This window comes from Diceros bicornis, chromosome 31 (assembly GCF_020826845.1).
Source record: "Diceros bicornis minor isolate mBicDic1 chromosome 31, mDicBic1.mat.cur, whole genome shotgun sequence".
Lineage (NCBI taxonomy): Eukaryota > Metazoa > Chordata > Mammalia > Perissodactyla > Rhinocerotidae > Diceros > Diceros bicornis.
The window spans coordinates 35516099-35543006 of NC_080770.1; the positions used below are offsets into that span (position 1 = coordinate 35516099).

Here is a 26908-nt window from a genome sequence, read left to right on the forward strand (position 1 = left end):
CAGGACTTGGCTTCCCTGAGTGTCAGGTACTCAGTTGAGCCACATTGGAGATTTTCAAGTGTTTATAGCAACAGAACTCTATGCCCAGTTGAAACTCAAAGCACTCAAAACAGAGCTGCTCTGTAGAGCTGGGGAGTGGAGATCCCAGTGACCAACAGGAGAGCCCCCTCCCAGTCCCATGAGACCTTAGCGCTCAGAGGAGCCCAGCGAGAACACTCCTTCAGGCCGTTTGAATCTCTCGGGTTTACAAAGAAAAGGGATTTGCATTTAGACCCCTCACATTATTCCTAAATTTATCCCTCGTTCTTTCCCCTCCCCTGAGAGACAACCCTGAAAATCTTAAGGAACTCAATAGTCAAGACAAGTCCTTGAGCAGAGAACTGATGATCAAGGTAGAGTGGAGGCTGGGGGTCTGGAAAGAGAGGAGGGGTGCGGAGGAGGGACACTGGGCAGGCTGTGGTTTTTATAGTTTCTCCCTTGAACTTTCTCTGAAACATTCCCGTCTATCTCATCCAGATTAACAAGCAGAGGGATCTGTTCTGCCCATGGGAAGGTGGGGTGCCGTTTCTGGGCAGGAGGCCCTGGTCATGAGACACAATGGTGTTGGCTGGGCTGTTCCAGGAGAAGTTGCCGAGCTGGCGCCATCAACAGGTCTCTGGCTTCCATGTATGTCCATCCTGCAGGATGTAGCTTCTTCCATGCTGTTGGGTGGTTGGTGTGGGTTTAGCCCTCAGCCTAAAACTATCCTCAGGAAGCCAGGACCCCGCTGCTCCTTCTATCTTCACCACATCTCCAAGGGGCTGCAGCCTGCCTGCCCCAGGGATGTGCATGGCAGAGGATTCCCATGGCCCAGGTGGACAAACAGGCTGCTCATCCTTAGGTGACAGATGTGTGTGCATTCTGGGACTCCCCACTGGACCCCTAGTGCAGTCACTTGAGTGAACCACAGGAGTCTAACCTGAGTGCCTGGTTTGCAATGACGTATGCCCCCGGTGGCTTATGAGAAGCGTCTAGGCAACTGATGGATTCTTAGTGGACTCTGCTGAAAGGAAGTTAGGAGCCTCATGTAAACAGGGAATCAAAATGTCCTGTCATCCCCTTCCCTGTTGATCAGAGGTGGCACCTTGGGTGTCCAGTTCATGAGTGGATAAAGAAAGAGTTCAGGGGCCTGCCCCGTGGCGCAAGCAGTTAAGTGCGCACACTCCGCTGCGGCGGCTGAGGGTTCACCGGTTCGGGTCCCATGCGCGCACCGACGCACCGCTTGTCGACCTATGATGTGGCAGCGTCCCATATAAAATGGAGGAAGATGGGCATGGATGTTAGCCCAGGGCCAGTCTTCCTAGCAAAAAAAGAGGAGGATTGGCAGATGTTAGCACAAGGCTGATCTCCTCACAAAAAAAAAAAAAAAAAGGATTCAGTGCAGGGGAGTGTCCTGAGGCGTTCCTTGAGGAGGAGAAGGCTTTGGCATGGCCTCTGGCCCAGCCTTTGGGCCAGACACTCCACATGACTGGGGCAGGCAGGAGCCACTCAACCAGACTCCCAAGACACCCCGTCCTCTCCATCCATGACTCGGCCCAGGACCAAGCTTTGAGAGCTCAGGGGACAGGACTGTTTTCAGTGGTGGGGCTGGGGGTTAGGAGAGGATGTTGGAACAGGGCCTCTGGCTGAGAGGGGCAAGCGGCCTCTCCTCTGTGGGCCCCTGAGCACCTCTCTGCCCATGTTTGGGCCTTTGTCTCCTCATCAGGGAAATGGAGGGATGGTGATTGTGTTGTGCAGGCCTCACAGGGTGGTGTTGAGTTAAGAGGGAGGAAAGGAATGTGGGAGCTTTCTGCCTGCTCCACCTGGAGGGGTGAGGGCCAGAACAAGGATGACAGTCTTGTGACAGTGAGTCCTCATGAGAACCTGTGTGGTAGCTGGAGTTCTCACACTTTCCAGATGAGGAAACAGGCTCAAGGAGGCCAGGCCACGAGCCCAAACTCACACCCAGAGTGAGAGTTGGAGCTGGGCTTGTTCTGGAATCACAAGACCTTGGAGGATGGAATGACATTGGTATCAGTTGACTCAAGTCAGATGTCCAGTGTCGGAGGCCAGTGGTGCTGGAGAGAAACGGGGTGAGGGGAGTATGGCCTCACTGACACTGTCCTCGACCCTGACAGGAGGGGCCCTTCATGTTTGCCCCCCCAGAATTCAACCCCTAGAGAGTGCAGGAGAAGCAGTAGCAGCAGCAAGTGAATGTGCCTTTGGGAGAGGGGCTCTGCGCTCCCAGCTGGAGGCCTCAAATCAAGAGAGGAGGGCCCTTTCTCTTGGTGCCACAGTGCCCAAATCCCCCAGTAGAAGTGACCAAGAGGAGGGCCTGGAAGAGCTGGTGCAGGATGGGTTGTTTTGGGGAGGGCCAGGGAAGGCACACCATGTGATTTGCCAGAAGCCGGCCCTGGAAGGTGAGGAGGAGGAGTGTGGTGTTCTTGGGGTGTGAAGGGAGGAAGAATTGAGGGGAGGCTGCTGAAGATCCTAGGCTGCTCCTCGTGGGAACCCTGTGGTGGGCCAGGAGGCTGAGGGTGGGGACTTTTCAGGAGAGGATCTACATGGGGTCTACTTGAGAGCAAGGGCTCATCCCACCTGCACCCCGATGTCACAGGGTGTCTTCCCCTATCTTGGCAATCTGCTCAGTGACCTGCTGATGCTGCACCTGGCGATGGGTGACTATCTCGAGGTGGGTGAACCTGAGGACTAGGCAGGAAGGACCAGGATTCTGAGCCTTGGGATGTGGGAGCCCCCAAACTGAGCTCTGAATTCTCAGCACTTGGCACATCTCCTCTCATGAGAGCCTTGCAGCTGCCCCTGGGAGCGGGGGCATCAGGCGCATCTTAGGGATGAGTGAAAAGAGGCTCTGCCAGAGACACCCATTCCAGTTCCCCAGGCTGGGGAAGCTCAGAGCTGCCTGATGGCACAGCTGCGTGAGGTTTTATCTGAACTGGACTCAGCCTCTAACGCCTATGTTGTCCATGAAGGGAGAGAGAAGTCGGGCCCCCCCAACTCAGGCAGCACACAAGTTGCTGAGCAGTCCCCTCTGCCTGAGGCCTCAGCCTCCAAGTCTGTCATCAGAGAGAGTTGTGCTGCCAGGTCCCTCAGCCTCTCCCCCATGTCCTCCTACTCTGGAGCCCAGAGCCCAGCCTAGGTCCAAGTCCTCTTTTCTCTGCGTGCCCGGCCCCCTCTGGGGACCTGGCAGTAGTGCAACATGAGAAGGGGTGGGCATAGGGGCTAGTCAGGCTAGGGGGCTCTGTCTGATGGACTCTGGCTGTCTACCTTCCAGGGGAATGAGATCAACTTTGAGAAGAGGACTGAGGAGCAGCTGTGGCACTCCCTGTGGGGGGGGGGGGAAGAGGTGGAAATCAGAGACCTTCTGGGCAGAACAGTCCCTGGCTTCACCCCCTGTATCTTACATTGAGTGGAAGAGTTTGATAACAGAGGAGTGGGAGACCCATCCAATTGGCAGGTGGGTTGAGGGGAGGATGGCATCAAGGATATCTTCCTGGAGGAGGGGCTGATTATTCCCATTCTGAGAACTGGTAGAGCCTGGATGGAACTGGAGGGAAGGATGGTTTCCAGGACTGGTCCCCTGCCCCACTCCTCACCTCCCACAAGGCCCCTGCAGCATCCCCCACCCAGGCCCTGTCTGCATCCTCTCCTCCCCTCTGGTCCCAGGAATACCGAGTCATGAGGAAGATCCTGCTGCTCCAGGAGGCTGCCAAGAATTACAACCTAGAACACGAGGGAGCGATTTGCGGCCTGGTTCCAAGACATGGAGTTGCTCAACGAGATTGAGAGGTGAGGCTGGGCAGGAGTTGGGTGAGGGCAGGGGTGGACTCTCCCTGTTGGCCAGTCCAGAGAGCCTGTCTCCATGGTCCCCCACTCATCCCCCAGCCTTATTATATGGCGACCTCTGGGACACCCAGACTCCAGCTGCTGGGCAGGCAGTAGGGGGACACCTGAGGTGTGGTTCCTGGTAGGCTCACAGGTGCCTCTCTGTCCTGTAGCTACAACCTGTCCTGCCAGCCAGAGCCCTAGACCTAGTTGGCCTGCAAAATACGCAAGGCCAAGAAGAACCGGCCATCATCAAGGTCTGGGGTGAGGGAGTGTCTGGGCCGGGGTGACTGACTCCTGGGGGTTCAGTAAGGCTTCGGGCTAAGCGTGGGAGTCGGATAGCTGGCATTGGGATCCCAGCTACACTATTGACCAGTCCTGCGATTGGAGTGACTCTCTTCAGCTTCCTGAGACTCCGTTTCCCTCTCTGTGAAATAGGTGATACTAAATGATTGCTCACGTGGCAGGGACGAATGGGGTACTGGTGGCTGACAGCACTTAGCACAGGGTCTGAAGCACCCAGTGCAGTGGGGACAGGGTGGGGGGCCATGATTCAGAGGGAGGCCACAGAAGATAACCCGACTCTTCTACTCAGCCCCCAGGCCCCAACGCCGAACCCCGTACCAGTGGCCGAACACAGCCCCATCCTCAGCAGCGCGGACACAGTTGGGATGCTTGAGATGCACTGGGCCAGCTCCTCCCACTTGATGGGAAGGGGAGCATTGTAAGCTGATTCCTGGGGTCCCCTGAAGCCCAAGAGAGAAGGGACGACCCCATACTAGCTCCCTGACATCTCTACCTCAGCACCTACTCACCCATTGGGGAGGGTCAATGGTTATTTGTTGTAAATAATAAATGACATATTTGAATATTACATTAAAGTCCTGTTCCCTTTACAGCTTGGGAGTTGTGGTGTGGTTCTGTCGCTTTCTGTAGGCATGTGAGTGAGACACAGAATCTCACATTTCTCCTTGAATCAAGAACTCTTCTGAGTCATCAACTTATTGTATGTTGGAGAAGGGAGAAAGGCCAGGCCCTTTTTTGGCTAGTGACGTCACTCCCAATTCCCCCTAACTCCGAGGACAAGTTCATTTCAGTATCATTCAGCTGCTCCAGGGGCGGACACGGCCCCCCGCGCGTTCTCTTGGGATTTAAAGGTTGCTGGTTCTTTCACAGGCAAAGCAACAACCACTGAAATGTGGGTGTCTTTAAAACAGCACTACCCAGGACCAGGTCGTGCCATAGGCAGGGGGTGCCTTTCTACATTCTGGAGGAAGAGGGAATGTTTTCTGCTTCTCTTGTTGAGGTTTCTTTTGACCAAATTTTAGGAACTTGTAGTTTTCTAGTTCAATCTCTGGAATTTCATCAGCTCTAAGTGGGGAAAACAACGTAAAAAGATCAAAACATGCACATGGAGAGGACAAGGCCCGAAAAGGTGATGTGCAAATGGAGTAAAGGCAGACAGGACTTTCCCTCCTGAGACCCCTCTAGTGCCTCCATGTTCACTACTGACCTAGAATTGAATCTTGCTGCGATCCTTGTCCAGGACTCTGAATTCTGTTTCCTGCTTGTTTTGTATCCAATGGGAAAGATTTGTGATGCAGCTTTAAGGCTACCACTGGGCCTCATTCCATAAACATGACCGCTCTCTGTGAACCAGGATTTCCAGCACACCTGCCTTCCTTATGCCATTCACTTTAGGGCAGAAATTCCCTAGAAGGCTCCTCCCTGGCTTTGCCTGATGGATCCCAGGTGAGCTCTACTTTGCCAGGATAAGGGACCATAGTCCTGACCAGTGAGTGACCCCACACTATCCCTTGCTGTCCAAGGTGACTTCTGAGGCCGTGTCATTCTGAGGTCCACGGTCTTGGACAGTCCTCCAGTTTACACACTCAGTGTTGATGTTGCCAACTTGTCCAAATGGGGCAATGGGGCCCGAGCCATTAAAGTGTGTCACCCCTGGGTGGTTGTGTTTTTTTCCCCAGTCTTGTGCTGTGGTTACATTACAACCACCTGATGGGGTGTGAACCCTGTTTGGAGCTTTGAAAGATGAGGCATGACAAGGGTGTGGGGTGGTCCAGCGGGAAATGCCACGGAACTGGTGATCCATGGTCATGTATGAACACAGCCTTACCAATTAAAATACTGAAATGCTTCCCATCTGGTGGTGAATAGACACTGCTCTGAGCTCACACCGAGAACCCACCCCACGACAAGGGCTTTCAAAGGGTTACCAAGTGGCATTTTGAACCTCATCCCTTGGAAACACCCTGTAAGACAAGGGCCAGATGAATCGCTTGGCACTTGTGAGTTATCGCCTCCTGTCTGATGGCTACAAGTGTCACCCAGACACACAGGCTGGACTCTGCCAGGGAAGCCTTCTTAGGACAGCTAGAAGCTGAGGATGACTCCTGGTTCCCGGCATCCCAGGCCCTTCCTGACATGGCACAGCCACCCAGGAAAGTGATTTGGTAATGAAAAGACTGGGAAGGCAATACTTCGCCTCCAAAGAGAAAGAGAAGTGCCAATAGCGAAAGCTTGATCCCTCAAATAGTCAATTAAATCTCAATAAGCAGTGAGTTCTTGTCAGATTACTGATGCCGAAATGGTCTCTTTTGATAAGAGCATGATCCCCCAGCTGCCATGTCCATCTTCATGAATCAAATTTCCAGCACATATGGATCTAAAAAACTGAGGGAAATCTGGTATTTACTTGGGTATTTCCAACTCTTAAGTAGTATGCAAGAAGGAACACAAAAATGGAGACCAAAAGTAAATATCTAATTTGAGAACATAGACATCGAAGTGCTTTTGAAATAATATTTTGGAATCTATTGGAATATTACACAAAAAGAATAATCCACTTTAAGTAGGTTTTACTGTGACTGTATGGAGCAAAACTGAATCATCCCGTGACGTTGATAACTCGCTGATGACTTGAAAGTACAAATAAATAACATACATAGTAAAGGAAAATGAGAGAACAGCATGAAAAAGGAAGATCTTTCTCTCCTCACTTGAAACTCAACCTCTCACCTCAGAAAGAAACCACTGTCTATATTTTCTGTCATGCAGCAGAGTTTAATAAAAGAAACATATTGGTATATTTCAAAGTTTCAAGAGCTCAAAGCAAGGAAACATTAGGGACGCTGCCAAGAGACCTCACTGTGGTGCCTGCTCCATTTCGTCTGCTGTCAAGACGGCCTTCTTGGCCCCTCACTTTCTCTGCCTCGCTAGCAAGTCTGTTCGCCATCAGTGCTATCACCAGTCTCTCTCCTGTGCTCTTCACTGCTCTTTCCTCCTTCCTGATACCTTCCTCATTCGCCAGAAATTGTTGGCAGTGGAACTGTGGAATGCCCAGATCAGCTCCTGGAATCATCTCTGCCAAATCTGAAGACCGGCAGGAGTGGGCATGGGACCTGGAGTGCAGACCACCTGCGAGCACACCTGGCAGGGATTCACCTGTGTGACTAGGTGTAAGTTTTTCCAACGCTTTGGCAAGATTGAAAGGATTTACTAGTTGTCCTGCACTTCTGCAGGCCTTGAGTCCTTGTGGTCTCTCGGGCCAGCAGACCTGGTGGGGCTCGTCCAAGGTGTCCTCCCAGAGACCCTTCATTGCCAGGATGGGATGAAATTCTAGTAACTGGTCTCTTGAATATGTCACTAGACATCCTCAAAGGGATGGAGATGTTTAAACCAGGCTTTGGTTTGGACTGGTTCCCACAGTCACGCTGCTTCCTCTGTGAAGACGTGACTATTATCCTTCTTTTCCTCTTACCCTACAAAAACCAATCATGAAATTGGGTCAAATGATAAAGGAAGCCTGCCTTTTTAGGACAATTATCCTGGCTGTTTTGTACTTCCACCCTCCCTCTATCCTCTGGGGATAGATCTGACCTGTGTCCCGGGATGTCATCAGGCAGATTTGCATCAAGAACAGAAAGCTCAATGTCAAAACTCAAGGCTCCTCCAGATCATTTCTCCTCCCCCATCCTGTTAACACCCCCTCCTTGTTTGAGTGTGTTTCTATTCTCTTCTTGTCCTTGTCACTCTCAACCTCATAAGTCCTGGCACTCCCTGTCAGGACAGTCGGTCCCCAGTCCTTTACTAGTTCCCAAATCCTACCATTTCTGTGTTTTCTGACTACTCATTTGCTTAATCCATTGACCACTTGGTGTTCATAGAAGTTAAATCAATAGTGACATTGTCAACCACCCCCTGTTAACGACTTACTCCCATATCCCAGATGTTCACATAATCCAAATGGTTATGTTCAAAAGTAAATAATTCAGAAAACATATTCACCCACCACAAATTCCTGATGTCTAATATTTTTATTCAAACACTCATACAGTAGATACCTGTGCCTCATGATCAGAAGTAATGCCAGATCACCGATCCTCATCTTAATTTCCTCCTACCCCTATCAATCTTGGATTCCATGGACTATGATCTCAATAATTTCCTTGGAATAATAAAAAATTCCTTACCACTCATTTATGTTGTAAAACTCCCAACCCAGAAGATCCTGATTATCTGCCATGCCGCAGCTACTGCTGGTCTTATAACAAGCTGAATAAAAAGCATGAAACATGGTCTTTTGGTACCACTGTAAATACAAAACCATCTGCATCAACTGGGAAACATCCATAATGCCTGGAAATTTTGTTCTCTTTTTTTGTGTTGGCTCAATAAGAGGAAGACAAATCAATTTAAAAAATGGGCAAAGGACCAGAGTAGACTTTTTCTAATGAAGACATACAAGTGGCCAACAGGTGTATGAAAAGGTGTTCAGCATCATTAATCATCAGGGAATGCAAATCAAAACCACAATGAACTATCACTTCACACCTGTTAAGATGGCCATTATCAAAAAAACTAAAGATGGCAAATGTTGGTGAGGATGTGGAGAAAAGGAACCCTTGTGGGAATGTAAACTAGTACAACCATTATGGAAAACATTATGGAGCTTACTCCAAAAATGAAAACTAGCATATGATCCAGCAATCCCACTTCTGGTATATGCCCACAGGATTGAACTCAGGGTCTCAAAGAAATACCTGCACTCTAATGTTCATTGTAGCTAATTCACGATAGCCAAGATATGGAAGTAACCTAAATGTCACCGATGGATGAATGGATAAAGAAATGGAATATTAGTCAACCTTAAAAAAAGAAGGAGATCCTGCCATTTTTGACAACATGGATGGACCTAGAAGACATTATGCTAAGCGAAATAAGGCAGACAGAGAAAGGCAAATACTCACTTATATGTGGAATCTTAAATAGTCAAACTCATACAAGCAGAGGTTAGAATGGTGGTTGCCAGGGGTTGAGGGGATGGAGAAATGAGGAGCGATGATCAAAGGATACAGAGTTTCAGTAATCAAGATAAATAAGTTCTGGAGATCAAGGATATGGCATAGTGCTTACAGCTAACAAGACTGTATTGCATACATCACATTTGCTAATAGTGTAGATATTAAGAGTTCTTACCACACAATAATAGTAATAAAGGAGGTGAGAGAAAACTTTGGGAGGTGATGGATATGTTTGTGGCCTTGATGGTGGTGACAGTCTCAAGGGTGTATACTTATGTCCAAATTCATCAAGCTGTATATGGAAAAGTATGACACCATCGTTGATTCTTCTGCACCTTGAAATACACCGTGTCCTCATCACAAGAGAAAAAAATTTGTAACTATGTATGGGGACGGATGTTAACTGGACTTATTGTGGTGATCATTTCAACATTTATACAAACATTGAATCATTTTGTTGTACTGCTGAAACTAATTTAATGTTGTATGTTAACTTTACCTCAATAAAAAAAAAAACAACAGAAAAAAACATTTTAATATTGTAAATGAGTTCAGTGAATCCCTGAAACTGCCCCATTCCCATATGAGAGTTACAGGAAGCAGAGAGGATGAAGTAAGATGGAAGAAAGTTGTACAAAACAGTATTCAAATTAAAATCATTTGAGTTGTTATCAACTCCTTGTGGCAAAGTTCTGTGAACACCGATCTTCTTTCACGTTTTTCCTGGAAAAGCATACCTTCAGATCCAACCCATAATAGTTTCCTCATTTGCTCTAATAAGAAAATTTTAACTTAATAAATAAAACCATAAGCATCCCTTATGTATGAATAAAGTTAGTGAACTTTACAGAGAAAAGAGCATATTTGCACAATCTCAATAAAGGTAACAGAAGAACGGAATGATGATGAAGTCTCATTCAAGCTTATCTTTGAAAGCCAGTAAAACCAGGTTATCTTTTCAAGAACATGTGTAGAGCTGTCAACCTTGGAAGATAGAAATAATGGCCTCCTCTGGAGCAAAGGTCATGCTTGCTTACTGCCCAGTATAATAAAAATAACACCCCTCCCCAGGCCAAAGGTCAGCAGACTTCCTGCCTGTTATCAAAGATATGAGTTCCTTAAGCTCTGAGATCTTGCAACCCTCTGCATGTCTCCTGGCCCACTGTGTATCACCCTTTGGGAAGTGGGATTTAGTGAACCAATGCAAATGTTGATACTCTGGCCACTGCCATTGCTCTGTCATTAAGTCCTGTGTCTCTGACCCATGGGTCTCGTGTCTTTTGCCAGCATCTGTAAGACCATGGTAGGCTAACTTATTAGTTTGCAGGTAAGGTAAAATATCAGGCCATTCACAGTTCCTGACAAGCCCTTAAAGTAACTAGTAGTCTTAGGAACAGAGAGCTATCCAGAACAATATGCATGCATGGTCTTCATAGAAGACTTCATGCAACCAAAATTTTAATAAGTCTCTCTGACCTCTTTTATTTCTATCTCAATTAGAAGGAGAGGCACCAAGCTTTATAGACCTAGGGTTTATGTAAGCCACGTGGAGACCCAGTGACCAGAAACTTCCCATGGGAGCAAAGACAGATAGGCATATTTCCAAAATGGACCCATATGCCTCCCTATCATCCAAAAGACAGTACATTATCTTAATTTATGAAGATTTGATTCATTAAAATCTTGTGACGGGCCAAAGATATACTTCTAAGAGGAATGAGGCACATGGCAGTTGTAAGCAGATTAACACATTTGGTGAATATCAAACTCTGAACTAACTTTAGTGTTCTAATCAATCTAAAGGTACAACAAATTTAATTAGGTAGATTAAATGATATTTAATGGTATGCCTGATTATTACTCTGTAATAATGAACAAGCAGCTCATGTAAATATCTATAATTGGTCTTTAAAATATGATAGGACTGTTTGAGATAAGCTGGAGAGAAGGAAGGGGAGAAATAGATAAAAGTTATCTGCTCTGACACCACTCTCAAGACCCCTGGATCTACATGTAACCCAGGAGATCGAGGCAGATGGCTGTGTGCCTAGATCCTCCTGCACTGTGCTTCTCAGGGACGTCACGGGGCTGAAGCAGCTTCCTGAATCATGTTTACACGTCCATTTGTACAATACCCTTGACCAAGGGGATGAACCACCATTCAATCATCCCTTACACCACTCTAATTAACAATTAGATTTCAGAATCATTGTACCATTACATGATAATTTATTCCTCAAACCTGTAGGATGGCGAGCTAAAAGAAAATCAAATTTCAATGGTTTCTTTTCTTTGAAGGACCAAGATGTTCTTTCACACTTAGAATCCAGATTAGAGGATAAATCCCTCAAGTCAATGGAAACAACTTAAGAAATGGACAGAGGGATATTTCATTCATATATACACAGTTTGCACTGTGGCAAAAATAGAGTTATGTTTTAAAAAATTAGAATTTTTTGAAATTTTATAGATATTACTGACTTTGTTCTGCTTATACTCCCTTTGGTTTACCAAATCAAACTCACTCTTTAATGGGCATTTCTAGCATTGAGTGCTAATAACAGCAGCTTTTTTTAAATTCTTATTTTTCCCAGGTCAAAGACCAAGGGAAGAGGTCGTAAAGAGGTCAAGTCTAATCTACCTATGGATGTGGCAGACTTAACTATGGATGTTCAAACCAGACATTGCCAGCAGAACCACATCTCTTCACCCACAGGTGAGTTTTTACTAGTAATCACAGAGACTTGAGGATATCAAAGGAAATTCTTTATTAAGAACCAAAGTTATAGATCCCTATCTTGGGTTCATTACTTTGAATTTTTGACCCAAATCATATGCATCTATTGGACCATGTTCAAGTCTATGATCTTTAGAAGATGTAGCCTACAGCTGAAGAGAAACAGATACAACACCAATATCTTACCCTCTCTGAAGCCCAACTGAGAGCCCCTGGAGTCAGAAGTTTTCAAGACAAGAAAAAGTCATTCTTCTTCTGAACAGAGAGAGTAGAGGCTATTCAAACATTCAACTTTAAATTGTTAACATGACTCGTTAGAATGTGATGGAGCAAGCCTCATACCTTCGAAGTTTCATGATTTTTCTCCAGAATACTGAGAGGGATGACCTTAAAGTCCAGTTTCCTCATAAATGTCTTTATTCAGTGATAAAATTAAATTCCCTATAAAATAATTTCCATAGGGCTGGCCCTGTCGCTTAGTGGTTAAGTGCTCTGCTACTCGTGGCCCGGGTTCAGATCCGACATGCACTAACACGCCGCTTCTCTGGCCATGTTGAGGCCACATCCCACATACAGCAACTAGAAGGATGTGCACCTATGACGTACAACTATTTACTGGGGCATTGGGGGAAGAAAAGGGGAAGGATTGGCAACAGATGTTAACTCAGAGCCGGTCTGCCTAGGCAAAAAGAGGAGGATTGGCATGGATGTTACCTCAGGGTTGATCTTCCTCACACACAGAAAAAAATAATAATAATAACAATAATAATAATACCCATAAAATTGTTAAAAATATATCATAGTCTCTGACCAAGAGGAAACAAGGAAAATTGAGCAGTTGAATAGCAATGTAATAAACTCCATACAAGGATCTTACTGCAGCATTATGTATAATAGTGAAACTGGACATAATCCCATCTCTATCAAAGAAGAAATAAACAGAACATGGTATTCCTGTTCTTTGGAGTACCTCTAAAACTTCTAAAAAGCTAAGTTAGGGTGGCAAGCACTGATAAGGAGAGACATCTATGATATATGGTTTGGGAAACAGCAAATTGCAAAATGATGTAGTTATGTCATTTATGTTAAAAAAAACTTTATGTGTATTTATATATTCATAGGAAATGTCCAGAACAATAAGCTGCAACCTCTTAACAATAGTTCCTTCTGAGTAGGGGAGTGAGTTTGCAGGGAAAGGGATGGATGGGGTAGGTTTCACTTTACTCTAAATAGATCTGGGTAACTTGACTTTTTTTATAGTATGTAATTCTTTCATAATTAGAAAAATGAGTGATGTGACCGTTTGGTGCAGGGCAATACTATTATGTTCACCAGTCTCTGTACTGTATGTTACTGCACAGCACGGACTGTAGGAGAAAGCCCAGAGGAGCAATGAAGACAAAAAAGACATGACACCTGCAAAAAGTCAGTGGAGTATTTCTCCATAACAAACCTTCCAGGAGAGTGACGGTCAGTATCTTCCACTGCTCCAGCTCTCGCAATAAACCTAAAACCTGCCCTGGGTAAGCTGGAGGACCACGCCTGACTAGTCCACTCCCTGCATGGGGCCTGTTTGTGCAAGGTGACTGTCATCAAGCAGACAATGGACTCAGGTTGGGGCGTGTGTCTTTGGGGAGGCTGGCAGAGAGGCACAAATTGGAACGCCAGCTAAGTGCACACACCTGAGAGGCGAAGTTCCAAGTGGAGACTCAAAATGTACCAAGAAACTGTGTGAAGTGAAGGAAGCTACTCGACCTCTCTGAGCCTCAGTGTTCCCCCCTGTAAAATGGGGATCACAGGCCTACTTCACAGAGCTGTTGGGGAAGATACATAAAAGTGTCTGTGACAGTCAGTGTCACATTATTAACAAAGTCGTCTCCGACTTCAGAAAATCAATGAAAAGAATAATGTTGATGACCAAAGATGAGATGCCCAGCTTCGTAAGCAGCCCCAGCAGCATGAGAGTGAGAGGAGCTCCAAGTAAGCAGGGTTCATCACAGCTCCACTGGAGAGGATGAACATAGGCTACACCAGGATAAGGGGCTGTTGTACAGTGACTTGTGTAGTGAGAGTGGGTCCCTAAAGATACTGTGAAATAGAGTTACACACAGTGGCTCCTAGGAAACAACTACAAAGCAATGAATGCAGCAGATAGGAGTGGGAATGGGGCAAGCAGAGGAGGGTCAGAGCTACAAAATCTGACGGAAGACACTGAACCACGACGAGTGCCCAGCTCTGTCAACAGCTGCTGTGGTTGCGCCAGGAGATCAAACGTTTGAGACAGCCATTGTGGGGACTGCTGGGAGCACAGTTGTCACTGCGGCCACACCTCAACAGCAGTGCATTGGAGCACACACCCTCCGAGACTTTCCTCTCCATTAATCCTTGTTTTAAGATGATGAATATCCTCATGTTACAATGTTTCCTTCCAACACTTGTGGACGAGTGTCATCAGAACCCCCTGAAGAGGGCACAGGCCAGAGTAGGATGGAACACTGGGGGCTGGGGGGGGGGGGCGCTGCACCTGACTACACGGATTATCACCTGGGCCTATTGAACACGAGAGAAGAACCCGAGGATGTGGTCTAATGAGACTTCCCTGTCTTGCCACATTCAGAGACACTACACACTTTCTCATCCTTTCTTTACAAAAATGTTAAAGAGTTCATGTGTCATTAATTCATACAGAGGCAAATTCTTGACAAAGTGACAGGGTCCAGTTTCCATGAGCAGGTTTTTCAGTTGCTTTGATAATATCCCACATTCAGAAATCGGAAATGTAACCTATTGGGATGTGTAATATAAACAGGGACTTTTTTTCCTGTAGATCAACGCCCAGATTTTTAGGGACGACATAAATCATGAAAGCTGCTAACCATTCCTCCACAGGTTTCAATAAGACTTTTAAGTTAATTTACCAATCTCAGGAAAAGAGAATTTGGCAATTCAAATTTTTTGTTTCTGCATTCAAGCGTACAGTACAGCCAAGAGAATGAGCAGAAAAAAATTAACAGGAAGGTCTTGCTTGCATTTTATCTTTTGCAAATAAGCAGGATATTTTATGCTCTATTCCTTTCACCACTCTAATCAATTTTTAAAGAATATCGTACCTCTGACTATCCCTAGGCATGTTTATCTGGGAACCTTGTCAGAATTCAAAGCAGAGATGTTAAAGCTGACGGGTTTCAAATGCTGCCCAAGTGCTGTCTACCTTGAACTTCCCTCTCCCAAAGCTGGACGACTGGTCTCTTCCTGAGTGATCAGAGTCACCACCCGTGTCCCTGAGAGACTGGCCACTCAGGCCTGAGTTGAGATTAGGTGATCAATCTAAAGGGCAAAATGCTTAAGCTATTCTCATCTTAAGGTTGCTGTTTTGGAGGCCACTGCACTGGAATGCGTTGGTGAAAACGGCCTACTAGATACTTGCCTGGGAATTGGGTTGTTCTCCTCTGCTCTTAGCGGATCCTGGGGAAACCAATGATTAACCTCACAGATGCCTCAACTTCCATATCTGCAAAAAAGGCAAGCAACAGCCAATGTTAACACCCTGCAAAGCTCTTAAGTTGTACTTGCAAGAGCGGCCACAAGAGCGAATCTCTCTCAAAAGCTGATGAAAGGATGGCACTTTGGCTGGAGAAGGCAGAGGGCAGCAGGCAAAGTGGAAAGTTTCTGGGATGTCAAACCAGTTCCCATAGGCAGTTTAGAGAAGCACCTGGCCCTGGACTAGGTCGGAGGCTGTGGAAAGACCCACAGGCACACAGGTGGGAGGAGGAATCAAGCAATGGAGGGAGGCGGTGTGGAAGAGGCACGAGTCCGACTTCAATTTTGGACAAAACCAGTTGCACGCTGCAGGCCCTCGGCTGCCCATGCAGCCGCCACATCCTCCTAACTCCCTGGTCCCACTCCTCCCGTCGCATCCCTCCGGGACTCAGCCCACGTGCAGCGGGTGCAGGACCGGAGTCCTGAGTCAAGGGCGGTTTGGCCCTCGGCCAAGCGCACACCGCCCTGCTCCTCCCCCCGGGGTTAGGCACCGCCCCATGCTCACAGCCTCCTGGGATTTGTAGTCCTGAAGTCCTGCAAGCTCCCAGCTGGGAGCGGTTAAGAGAGAAAAGCTCCCAGCATACACAGCTAGGGGCCCCAACTCCCACTTTGTCCCTCCGCCCCTGGTCCCCATCCCTCTGCTTCTCCACCCCACCCTCTACCCCGCCTCTTCTCTATACCTTGCCCATTCTTTATGACCTGCCCACCCCCCAGAGTATGCGCAGTGTGGTTGGGCTGCATCCCTTGAGGCCGGCACTCAGGTAGGGGTGGGGCTCAGCAGCCTGGCTATTGCTAAGGATGCTTGCAGCCCTCGTGGAAACTTCCTGGCCAGTATTTGAAGTGTAAATTCAATATCTAAAATGGAAATACTGGGTGCCTGGGATTCTGGAATTTGCCTTTTCAAGGCCACCTGTCCTACCATCCCCTCCATCCCTCCAGGTTGACATGATCCTCCCTCTGGCTCCCGTGGTCAAGGTCGCTGCAGAGATCCTTCCCTTGGACCTCGCCCACCTGAAGGGCCCATACCCATCATAAAAACTCAAAGCCATGACACTTGCCAAATTGAGCCAAAAATGGAAAGATCCAGGGGGCCACGCAAGGGTGAGGGCATTAATAGATACTTGGAAGTATTAAAATCCATCTGATGATGCCATGAGTGAACATGTTCCACTTTAAAACAAAACACTGCTGTTATTCTGAGATATTGAGTTAAGATCTTTGTGCAAATATGCAGGATTTAAAGTGTTTATTGATGTATAACATGAGTACAGAAATATACGCAGAAGTCATCCATGTAAACCTCAAAGAATTATTACAAAGTGAACACACTTGTGTGACCAAGAACTAGCACCAGCTTCACTCAGGCGCTGACAATCCCTTTCTCCCTCCTTCCTCCCAAAAGGTAACCGATATCTTACCAGCAAACACTGTATATCGAGTTTGTCTTCTTATACGAGTGTTTTATTACAGAACAACTTAAACAATATACAAAATAAACAAAATAGCATAGTAGGCCCGTCACGCAGCTTCAACAACTACTAATTGTCTGCCAATTTTGTTTCATCCACACTCCATCCCATTCCCACCTCACTTTATTAATCTTTTAGTTCTTTGTGTCGGGGGGGGGGTAAGATGTATGCACACAGAAAGACACAACTCTCAACTGTACAGTTTTGGCAAATAAACATGCCCATATAACCTTCACCCCTTTAAGAATAGAATAGTTCCATCACCCCCAGAAAACTCTTTCCTGTTCCTTCCCAGGCAATTTTTTCTTTCCCCCGAGGCAACCACTGTTCTGGTTTTTTCACCATAGGTTCATCTCGGCTGAAATCATCCCACGTGTATTGTTTTCTGTCCAGCTTGCCTCCCTCGGCACAAGGTTGATGAGACTCACCCAGCATGTGTGTGTCAGCGTTTGCTCCTTGGCACGGCGGAGGGTGTTCTGCTCTGTGGTTGCCCTACAGTGCGCTCGTCTTTCTCCTGGGGACGTGCAGGTCATCTCCTGTGAACATTCTTGTACAAACCCTTTATTTTGCTGCTTAATTCCTTTATTAGCATTTAAGTGACACACCTTTGTATTTTATAGTGGTTGGTCCAGATTACAATACGCATCTTTAACATATCACAGCCTACCTAGACTTCATAGTGCACCAGTTTAATCAATGTAAAATATGGGAGCCTTGCTACAGAACAGTTCCATTTACCTATGTCTGTCCCTTATGCTATTGTTGTCATAAGTTTTACATCTACCCATGTTATAAATCCCACAATACAGTGTTATAATTTTTGCTTTAAATAGTCATAGGTCTTTTAAAGAAATTAAGAGAAAAAATTTAAGTATTTGGAGGGAGATGCTTTGAGGCTCTGCAAATGTACTGTTTCTTCTTTAAGTTTCACCCACAGTTTTTGCATTCATCAATCAGTCTTGCTCACAGTAATTTTTTCGTGTGTGTGTGAGGGAGATCAGCCCTGAGCTAACATTCATGCTAATCCTCCTCTTTCTGCTGAGGAAGACCGGCTCTGAGCTAACATCTATTGCCAATCCTCCTCCTTTATTTTTTGCCCCAAAGCCCCAGTAGATAGTTGTATGTCATAGTTGCACATCCTTCTAGTTGCTGTATGTGGGACGAGGTTTCAGCATGGCCAGAGAAGCGGTGCGTCGGTGGGCACCCGGGATCCAAACCCGGGCCACCAGTAGCGGAGCGCACGCACTTAACCGCTAAGCCACCAGGCCGGCCCTTGCTCACAGTAAGTATTACTGTGGTGTTTTAGTGGCGATTTTCTATTTCATGCTATCCAGCCACGTTTATTATTTGGAATTCTGTGAGGAAGATTCCCCCCCTCCCTCTCCCTGCCTTCTTCCTCTCTTTCTCTCTTTCTCTCATTCTTTTTTTTTCTCTTTCTTTCTTCCTTTCTTATTTAATCTATTTTATATCAGTATAGACTCATGGATATTTATTTTGTTCTCTGGGTAATAATCCAATGCCACCATTATTTATTTTGTTGCTCACAATTTTCCAGCTTGAGCCATTGGGAAGTCTTTCGGATTGATTCCTTTTGACACATCTCATCATTTTCTGTGTTTTGTTAAAGCACTTTCCTACTTTCTGGCACTACAGGATGTTCCAGGTTCATCTTGTATTTTCCATCTCCAGTCCTAGAATTAGCCACTTCTCCAAGAAAACCTGCTTCTTTTAATTGGAGAATGATATAAACCCAGATCTGGGAACTAGGTGTGCTCATCGATACTAGAGTGTCACTGCTTCTAGACCCACTCAGCAGAGCTTGGAAATGTATGTATGAATAGAAACTCAGGTATACACATCTATCTATTGATCTATCAATCTGTCTATCAATCTAACTATCTATCTGGATAGATATATTAAAAGAGACATGGATTCATACTGATACTTCCAACTCCAATCCAGCACCACAGAGTTTATTCTAGCATTCTCCTTTTGTTTATACGTAACTTCTTTTACCAACAGTGAGAAACTTAACTCCAGTTATCTACAATATATTTACTAATGTGTCAACTAGTTTCAGAATTGCTAATCCATACCCTTATGAAAAACACATTTATCACCTAGTGTACAGTGTTTGTGTCCAGTACTTTAGTTTTACAGTATCTCATCAAAACACTGTCTTCCAAAGTTACTTAGGTCAGGACCTTTCATCCCCACCCCTTCTGTGTGGTTATGTCACATGCTTGTAATACAGTGAGATTCATTTGTCACTGCACTCCATCTGAGTTCCCCAGCATCCCGATTGATTTTTAAAATTTGCAGAGTAAAATTGACTCTTTGCAGTGTACAGTTCTATGGGTTTTGACAACTTTATGGTCATGTATCCACCTCCACAGTACCATACAGAGCTGTTTTTTCACCCCTAAAATTCTCTCATACTGTCTCTTTGTAGTCAACCGCTTCCCCCACTCCATCCCTTGGCAACCACTGATCACTTTCCATCCCTGTAATTCTGCCTTTTCTAGAAAGTCATATAAATGGAATTATATACCATATAGCCTTTTGAATCTGGCTTCCTTCACTTAGAGAAATGCATCCAAGATTCATCCATCTTGTTGTGTAAATCAAGAGTTTATCCTTTTTATTGCCAAGTACTATTCTAATGTACCAATGCACCACAGTTTCTTTCTCCATTCACCTGATGAAGGACATTTAGTTTATTTCCAGCTTTTGGCAATTATGAATAAAATGGCTATAAAGATTCACACAAAGGTTTTTGTTTAAACATGAGTTTTCAATTTGCGTCAGTAAATCTCTAGGAGTGACATATCTGAGTCATATAATAAGTGTATGTTTAACTTTATAAGAACCTGCTCAACTGTTTTCTGAATGCAACTATCATGTTGCATTCCCAGTTCTAGTTGCTCCTAGTCCTCACCAGCACTTGGTATTTGCAATTTTATTTTTTATTTTAGCCACTAATAGGCGTGTGGTATCTTATTGTGGCTTCTGCTTCCTTTACGAAAGTGAGTTCTGCTAAATATAGAATCCTGTGTTGACTTTTGAGTTTTCTTTCTGCACTTGAAAGATGTCATTTTGTTATTGATTTGTTTCTTTTGTTTTTGATAATGTATCATTCATCATTCACATTATTCCTCCTTGTATGTAATGTCTTCCCCTGTATATATCTATTTCCCTGACTGCTTTCAAGATTTCTCTTTTATCTTTGGATATTAGCAGCTTGACTATCACGTGCCTAGGTATGGTTTTAATTTGTATTTTATTTTGTGTGTTTCCTGACTTTCTTGGATCTAAAATTTAAGACTTTCCACCAAATTTTGGAAATTATGCTATTACTTATTGATTTGCCTTTCTGTCACATTTAATTTTTCTGTCTCTCCCCTCTCTGCTGGGGACTCAATCATCTCACAGGTTGTAAGGCTCTCTTCATTTTTCTTCAAAATTTTTACATTCTTTTCTTCAGACTGGATAATTTCTATTGCCCTATCTTCATGTTTATTCTACTGTTTCTAATCTAATGCTAAACTCAAAGGTTTTTTTTTATTTCATCTTCCTATTTGGTTCTCTTTTGTAATTTCCATTTCTCTGCTGAGTTTCCACATCTGTTCATTCATTATGAGAATATTTTTGTTTACCACCATGATCATCTTTATAATAGCTACTTTCTTATGCTGGTTTGCTAATTGCAACACCTTGGGGATAGCTTCTACTGCCTGCTTTTGCTCATATATGGATCACACTTTCCTATTTCTTCAAATCTCATGATTTTTTAAATTGTGTACTGGAAACCATGGATGATAGTTAAAGAGCCTCTGGATTCTATTATATCCCTTTGAAGAGGGTTGTTGTTTTTCTAGCAGGGAGTTAACTTGGCTGGACTGAAACTCCAATCCTATCTCTTTTACAGTGAGCATAGCTGAAATCCTCATTCAGTTCTTTCATCTTCCAACTGTTTTTACACTAGGCCCTCTGGGACCTACCCTGCATGTGTGGTGTTCAAAGATCTGCCAATTTGGTGTGTGTAGGGGGGAGACATTCATACTTATTTTGAGATTTTCCTCTTTGTGGGTCCCTCTCTTCATGAATTTCTCCCCTAACTTTCCAGCTACTCTGCCAGCCCCAAAATACATCCTCTAACATTACAAGTAAGACTGTAGTTTCTCCCCTGCCTGGGCCATGTACAGATTTTGGAATGCTTTGAGGTAAAAGACTCAAGCTTGCAAATATCTCCTGGTGCAATTCCCATCATTTAAGGGAAGACTCTCTCTCAGTTCTGCTTGCTTTGGAAGAGATTTATACATACACACATATACACATTTATTATATCTGTATTACATATAGATACATGATTCTCTATAAATATATATAATATTTTATGCAGATTTTATCATTGTTATCTGTGAGAGTGTTAGTTCAACATGCTACTCCACCATTACTGGAAGCCAGATCTCGGTTTTGTTTCTTTTTTGGATTTTATATAAATGGAATTATAAAATATATACCCTTTTGAATATAATTTCTTTTATGCCACATTATGGTTTTGATATTTATCCATGCTATTGCATGTAGCTAGTGTTTGTTTATTTGTTGAAAATAATTAATTTTTTTAAATGGTCATGAAATATGCATAACATAAAGTTCACCATTTTAACCATTTTTAAGTGTACAGTTCCGTGACATTCAGTACATTCACATTATTGTGTAGTTATAACCTCCAACCAGCCACAGACCTATTTTCACCTTGCACTGAAACTTTGTGCCCATTAAGCAACAACTGTCTGTTGTCTCTCCCTCTTGCCCCTGGGAACCACCATTCTCCTTTCTATTCCTATGAATTTGACTACTCTAAGTACCTTATATGAGTGGAGTCATACAGTAATTTTCCTTTTGTGGCTGGCTTTATTTCACTTAGCATAAAGTCCTTAAGGTTCATCCATGTCATAGCATGTGTCATAAATCCTTCCTTTTTAAGGGTGAATGGTATTCCACTGTGTGTATCCAGCACATTTTTTTTGTCAATTCATCCGTTGATGGACACTTGGCTTGCTTCCAGCTTCTGGCTATTTTGAATAACACTGTTAACAACACGGGTGTACATATATGTCTTTATGCCTCTGCATTCAGTTCTTTTGAGTGTATACCTATAAATAGTGTTCTGAGATTCATTTTCTCCCATGTGGGAGGGTTCCCCAGACCTCCAACAAGCAATTCTTGGGATGTCAGCTGGTCGTCAGATAATTCAACTCAATTTGATCCTGTCAACCCAGAGATACATCAGATTCTACAGGTTGAGGGCTCAATCCTATAAGACTGCACACCCACCCAACCTCACCTCAACTTCAGATGCCAGTTATAAGCCCAGGCTGTTACCTGTACTTCTGACTGACTGGCTATAAACCAGAGGTTCCCACAACCTCCTCCTTGGGTTTGATTAATTTTCTAGAGTGGCTCACAGTACTCAGAGAAACATTTACTAGGTCAATAGTTTATTATAAAAGGATATAACTCAAGAACAGCCTGATGGAAGTGGCTCATAGGGAAAGGTATGTGAGAAAGGGCACAGAGCTTTTATGCCATCTCCAGGTGCACCACTCTCCAGGCACTCCTTGTCATTGGCAACCTGGAAGCTCCCTGAACCTCCTTCTATTGGGATTTTTATGGAGGATCCCACATGTAGGCATGATCAATTATTAACTCAGTGTCCAGCCCCTCTCCCCTCTCTGGAGGATAAGGAGTAGAGTTAAATATTCCAAGCTTCTAATCAGGGCTTGGTCTATCTGGTGACCAACCCCCATCCAGGAGCCATCCAGGAGCCCAACCAGAGTTGCCTCAACAGAACAAAAGATTCTCCTAGTGTTCTTATCACTTAGGAAATTACAAGGGTTTTAGGAGCTCTGTGTCAGGGATGGAGTCAAAGACAAATATTAGAACAAGAGATGCTACTAGTGTTCTTATCATTTTGAAAATGACAAGGGTTTTAGGAGTTCTGTGCCAGGAACCGGAGGAAGAGACCAATAAATATATTTTCTATTATTTCAGAACCCATAAGTGGAATTGCTAGATGATATGGTAAATCTATTTTTAATTTTTGAAGGAACTACCATACTGTTTTCCACAGTTTTATATTCTCACCATCAGAGTACAAGGGTTCCAATTTCTCAACATTCTTGCCAACATGTTATTTTCTGATTTTGTGATAGTAACTATCCTAATGGGTGTGAAGATGTATCTCATTGTGGTTTTATTTTGCATTTTCCTGATACTTAGTGACGTTGAGCATCTTTTCATGTGTGTACTGGCCATTTTTTATCTTCTTTGGAGAAATGTCTATTCAAGTCCTTTGTGCATTTTTAAATTGGGTTGTTTTTTTATTGTTGAGTTGTGGGAGTTCTTTATATATTCTAGATATTAATCCCTTATCAGATATGTGATTTGCAAATATTCTCAACCATTCTGTGGGTGGCCTTTTTACTCTGTTGATAGTATCTTGTGATACAGAAAACTTTTGCATTTTGATGAAGTCCAATTTGTTATATTTTTGTTGCTTATGTCTTTGGTATTAAAGAAATCACTGTTGGCAATGGCATTTGGACACAATGACACACAGATTTTACCCTGTGTTTCCTTCTAAGGATTTTATAGCTTCAACTCTAACATTCAAATCTTTGATCTATTTTGACTTAATTTTTGTATATGGTGTAAGGTAAGCATCCAACCTCATTCTTTTGCATGTGGGTATCCAGTTTTCCCAGCACCATTTGTTGAAAAACTTATCCTTTCTCCAATGAATGGTCTTTGCACCCTTTTCAAAAATCATTTGACCGTATATGCAAAGGTTTATTTCTGGGCTCTCTATACTATTTCATTAATATATTGTGTGTATTTATGCCAGTACCACACTGTCTTGATTACTTTGTAGTAAGTTTTGAAATCAGGAAGTATGAGTTCTCTAACTTTCTTCTTCTTTTTCTATATTGTTTTGCCTATTCAGAGTGCCTTGAGAGTCCATAGGCATCTTAGGACAGATGTTTCTATTTTTGCAAAATCATCATTGAAACTTTTATCTTTTTGAATAAGTTGATTCTTAAGTATTTTACTCTTTTTGATGATATTGTAAATAAAAATGTAAAGTTTGTAGATTTCTTTTTCAGATTACTTATTATTAATGTATAGAAGAACAACTAATTTTTGCATGTTGATTTTGTATCCCACTTCTCTGCAGAATTTATTAGTTCTAACAATTTTTTTGTGGAATTTTTAGGCGTTTCAACATATAAGATAATATTTGTAAACAAATATAATATTACTTCTTCCTTTCCAATTTGGATGCTATTTCTTTCTTTTTCTTGCCTAATTGCTTTGTCTGGAACTTCTAATACCATGTTGAATAGAAGTGGTGAATGTGGGCCTTCTTGCCATGTTCCTGATCTTAGAGGAAAAGCTTTCAGTCTTTCACCCTTGAATGTGATGTTTTGTGTGAATTTCTATATATGGCTTTTATTATGTTAAAGTAGCTTCCTTTAACCCTGAAGGATTTTTAGTGTTTTAACATGAAAGCGTATTTAGTTTTGTCAAACGCTTTTTCTGCATCCATCGAGATGATCTTTTTATTTTTTCCTTCATTTTGTTAATGTGGTTTATTACATTGATTCATTTTCATATATTGAAACATCCTTGCATTCCAGGAATAAATCTCACCTAAAAATGATGTATAATCCTTTTAATAAGCTGCTGAATTTGGTTTGTTACTATTTTATTGAGGATTTTTGTATCAATATTCATCAAAGATATTGTAGTTTTCTACAATAGAAATTGTACTTTTCTCTTCTATTGTATTCTATTGTAGTTTTCCATTTCTGTAGTTTCAAAGACCTGTCATTTTATTTTCTCTTAGCGTCTTTGGCTCTGATATCAGGATAGTGCTAACCCCACAGGATGAATTTAGAAGTAGTTTCTCCTCTTCAACTTTTTGAAAGAGTTTTATTTATCTTATGTGGTTTAAAACATCCAAAAATCATTGATAAACTGACCCTGCCCAAACTAAAGCATGGTGAATTATAAAAGATCGTCTCCGTTAAGTGGGGAGGAATTTCAGGTTGAACTTAATTTTATAAGTGGTCAATTTATTACAGTGTATTGTTCTCTTATGTATTTCAAATCCTTTTTTTAAAAAAGTGATAGTTGAGGGCACTTAGATAATAAAAAGTTGAGAAAATAAGGAACTGATATACTTTGTAAGCTTCAAATGTTTTCAAGGATAAGATACAATAAGAACTAAAACTAAGAAATGGCAGAAGAAATAGAGATAAGAGGATGAAATTGCAAAACTGAATCTATAATAATATCTCAATGGATAGCATTGTGGTGCCAAGAAGGTGGTGAAGTCAAAGAATTCGTAAAGATGATAATAAACAGACTGCAAAGAAAAAAGATCGAAATTTTTATAGAGAGAATTTTTACAGCGATATTACAAATAGAGAACAGGGAAGAGAAGTTGGAGTGAGAGACTATCTGCTTGTTAAATTACTCCCACTGTAGAGAACAAAAAACCAATTTGCTGAAATCGTTGTTTCCCTCTATGACCCTATCTTTATCTGTAAAATCTCAGCTCTGAATCAAAGTCACAATCCAGCTTTTCCATCACTGGGGAACAGAGCATTTACGCTCATCTGAAACCTCATCTGCCCAGCCTGTGAAATAAGGCTGGCCATCCATTCTCACAGAGGAGCCAACTGGAGGTAGGATTTTTGGTTCTGAATTCAGCTAAACATCTTCAAAGAATTGTATCTGGCCTTCCTCATCCAAGGCTATCAGTGAAGGGCTGGCTGGCTTTCAGAGAAGACCAATTCACAGTCAGCTGAGACATTTTCTGTTGAGCTTTCTATAGAAGGCTGTGGGGCTTGTCAGTAAGAGTTGAATCTGTACGGGTTATATTTTTTAAATTTTATTCAGAGATTTATAAAGAAATTTATATGGTATTACTTATTATGAAGAAAAAATGTTGTCTATTCTCTGGTCATTTAAGCAAAATCCTCCTCTCAGGGCCCACCCATGGACAAAGGCCAGATTTAATCTCCAAGCGTCTGCCAGGCACACTGTGGTCAGTGGGAAGGCCTCAAATTGGCAGCCTGTTCTCTTGTGTCATGTGCTGGTACTTAATCTTTCATCTCTTCAGTGTACAACTAGACAGAGGCTCAAAGGACTTGACATTGGAGAAATGTACTTTTCATTGTCTTTAGACTTCCACACTTTTCAAAAAGACTCTCAGCATTTCCAGTAATTGTGCAGCAGTGTACCCAACACTAAGGTTCTCACTTTAAAAATTAAAATAAATAAACTTTGAAAAGGAAAAAAGTGATCTCTGCAATTTTGTAGAGAATCTATATAATGGGTGTATCCTTATAAATGGAGGAAAGATAACAAATTTAACTGTTTTGGTTAGTTAACACAGTATTATATTTTATATATTACCAATTTTGAGATTATTTGTATTTAAAAATACTGTTTCAAACCCCTAAATCATTGTAAGTGGTAGAGTCTGCCATCTGCTTTGGCTGAACAATTATATACAATAAGTCAGCCAAAACTCTTCCATTCCTGTATAATCCTGTATGTGGGTGGTAATGGTTGGTTCTTATAGGTTGTTTGAACATGTGCATATCACAAAATACAAGTGGCCATTAAAAATTAAAATGTTCACCAAATACAAGATTATCTGATTCCTAGAAAAAGAAAACAATACTGTAACATTAAGGCTAAAACTGTTAGAAAGGAAGCCAAGATACACTCAAGTCAAGCTTTTGCTGAAAAGTTAATTGGCTCATCTTTGAAACTTTGTCATGTTTATTGTGTAAGCAAGATACTTTCAGAGCCTAGAATATAGAAAGTGCTTATTGGTAAGTTAACATTGTGATCACTTATTTTGTAAATGTTAATATGAGAGATGTAATTCATTTTCT

General features: G+C 43.1%; 1 protein-coding gene and 1 long non-coding RNA gene across 2 annotated transcripts in view; both read left to right on the forward strand.

Moving 5' to 3' along the window:
* The first annotated feature begins 627 nt into the window (after positions 1 to 627).
* Positions 628 to 2155, forward strand: LOC131395260 (uncharacterized). Its single transcript, XR_009216328.1, has 3 exons — positions 628 to 666; positions 752 to 880; positions 1936 to 2155. It is a non-coding gene; the product is annotated as an uncharacterized LOC131395260 (long non-coding RNA).
* Positions 2156 to 24954: 22799 nt separating this feature from the next.
* Positions 24955 to 26908, forward strand: part of LOC131395253 (ral guanine nucleotide dissociation stimulator-like) — a 149604-nt gene continuing 147650 nt past the window's right edge. Inside the window, exon 1 of the transcript XR_009216320.1 lies at positions 24955 to 24999. The gene's annotated coding sequence lies outside the window, so the exon portion shown is untranslated. The remainder of the gene's footprint in view (positions 25000 to 26908) is intronic.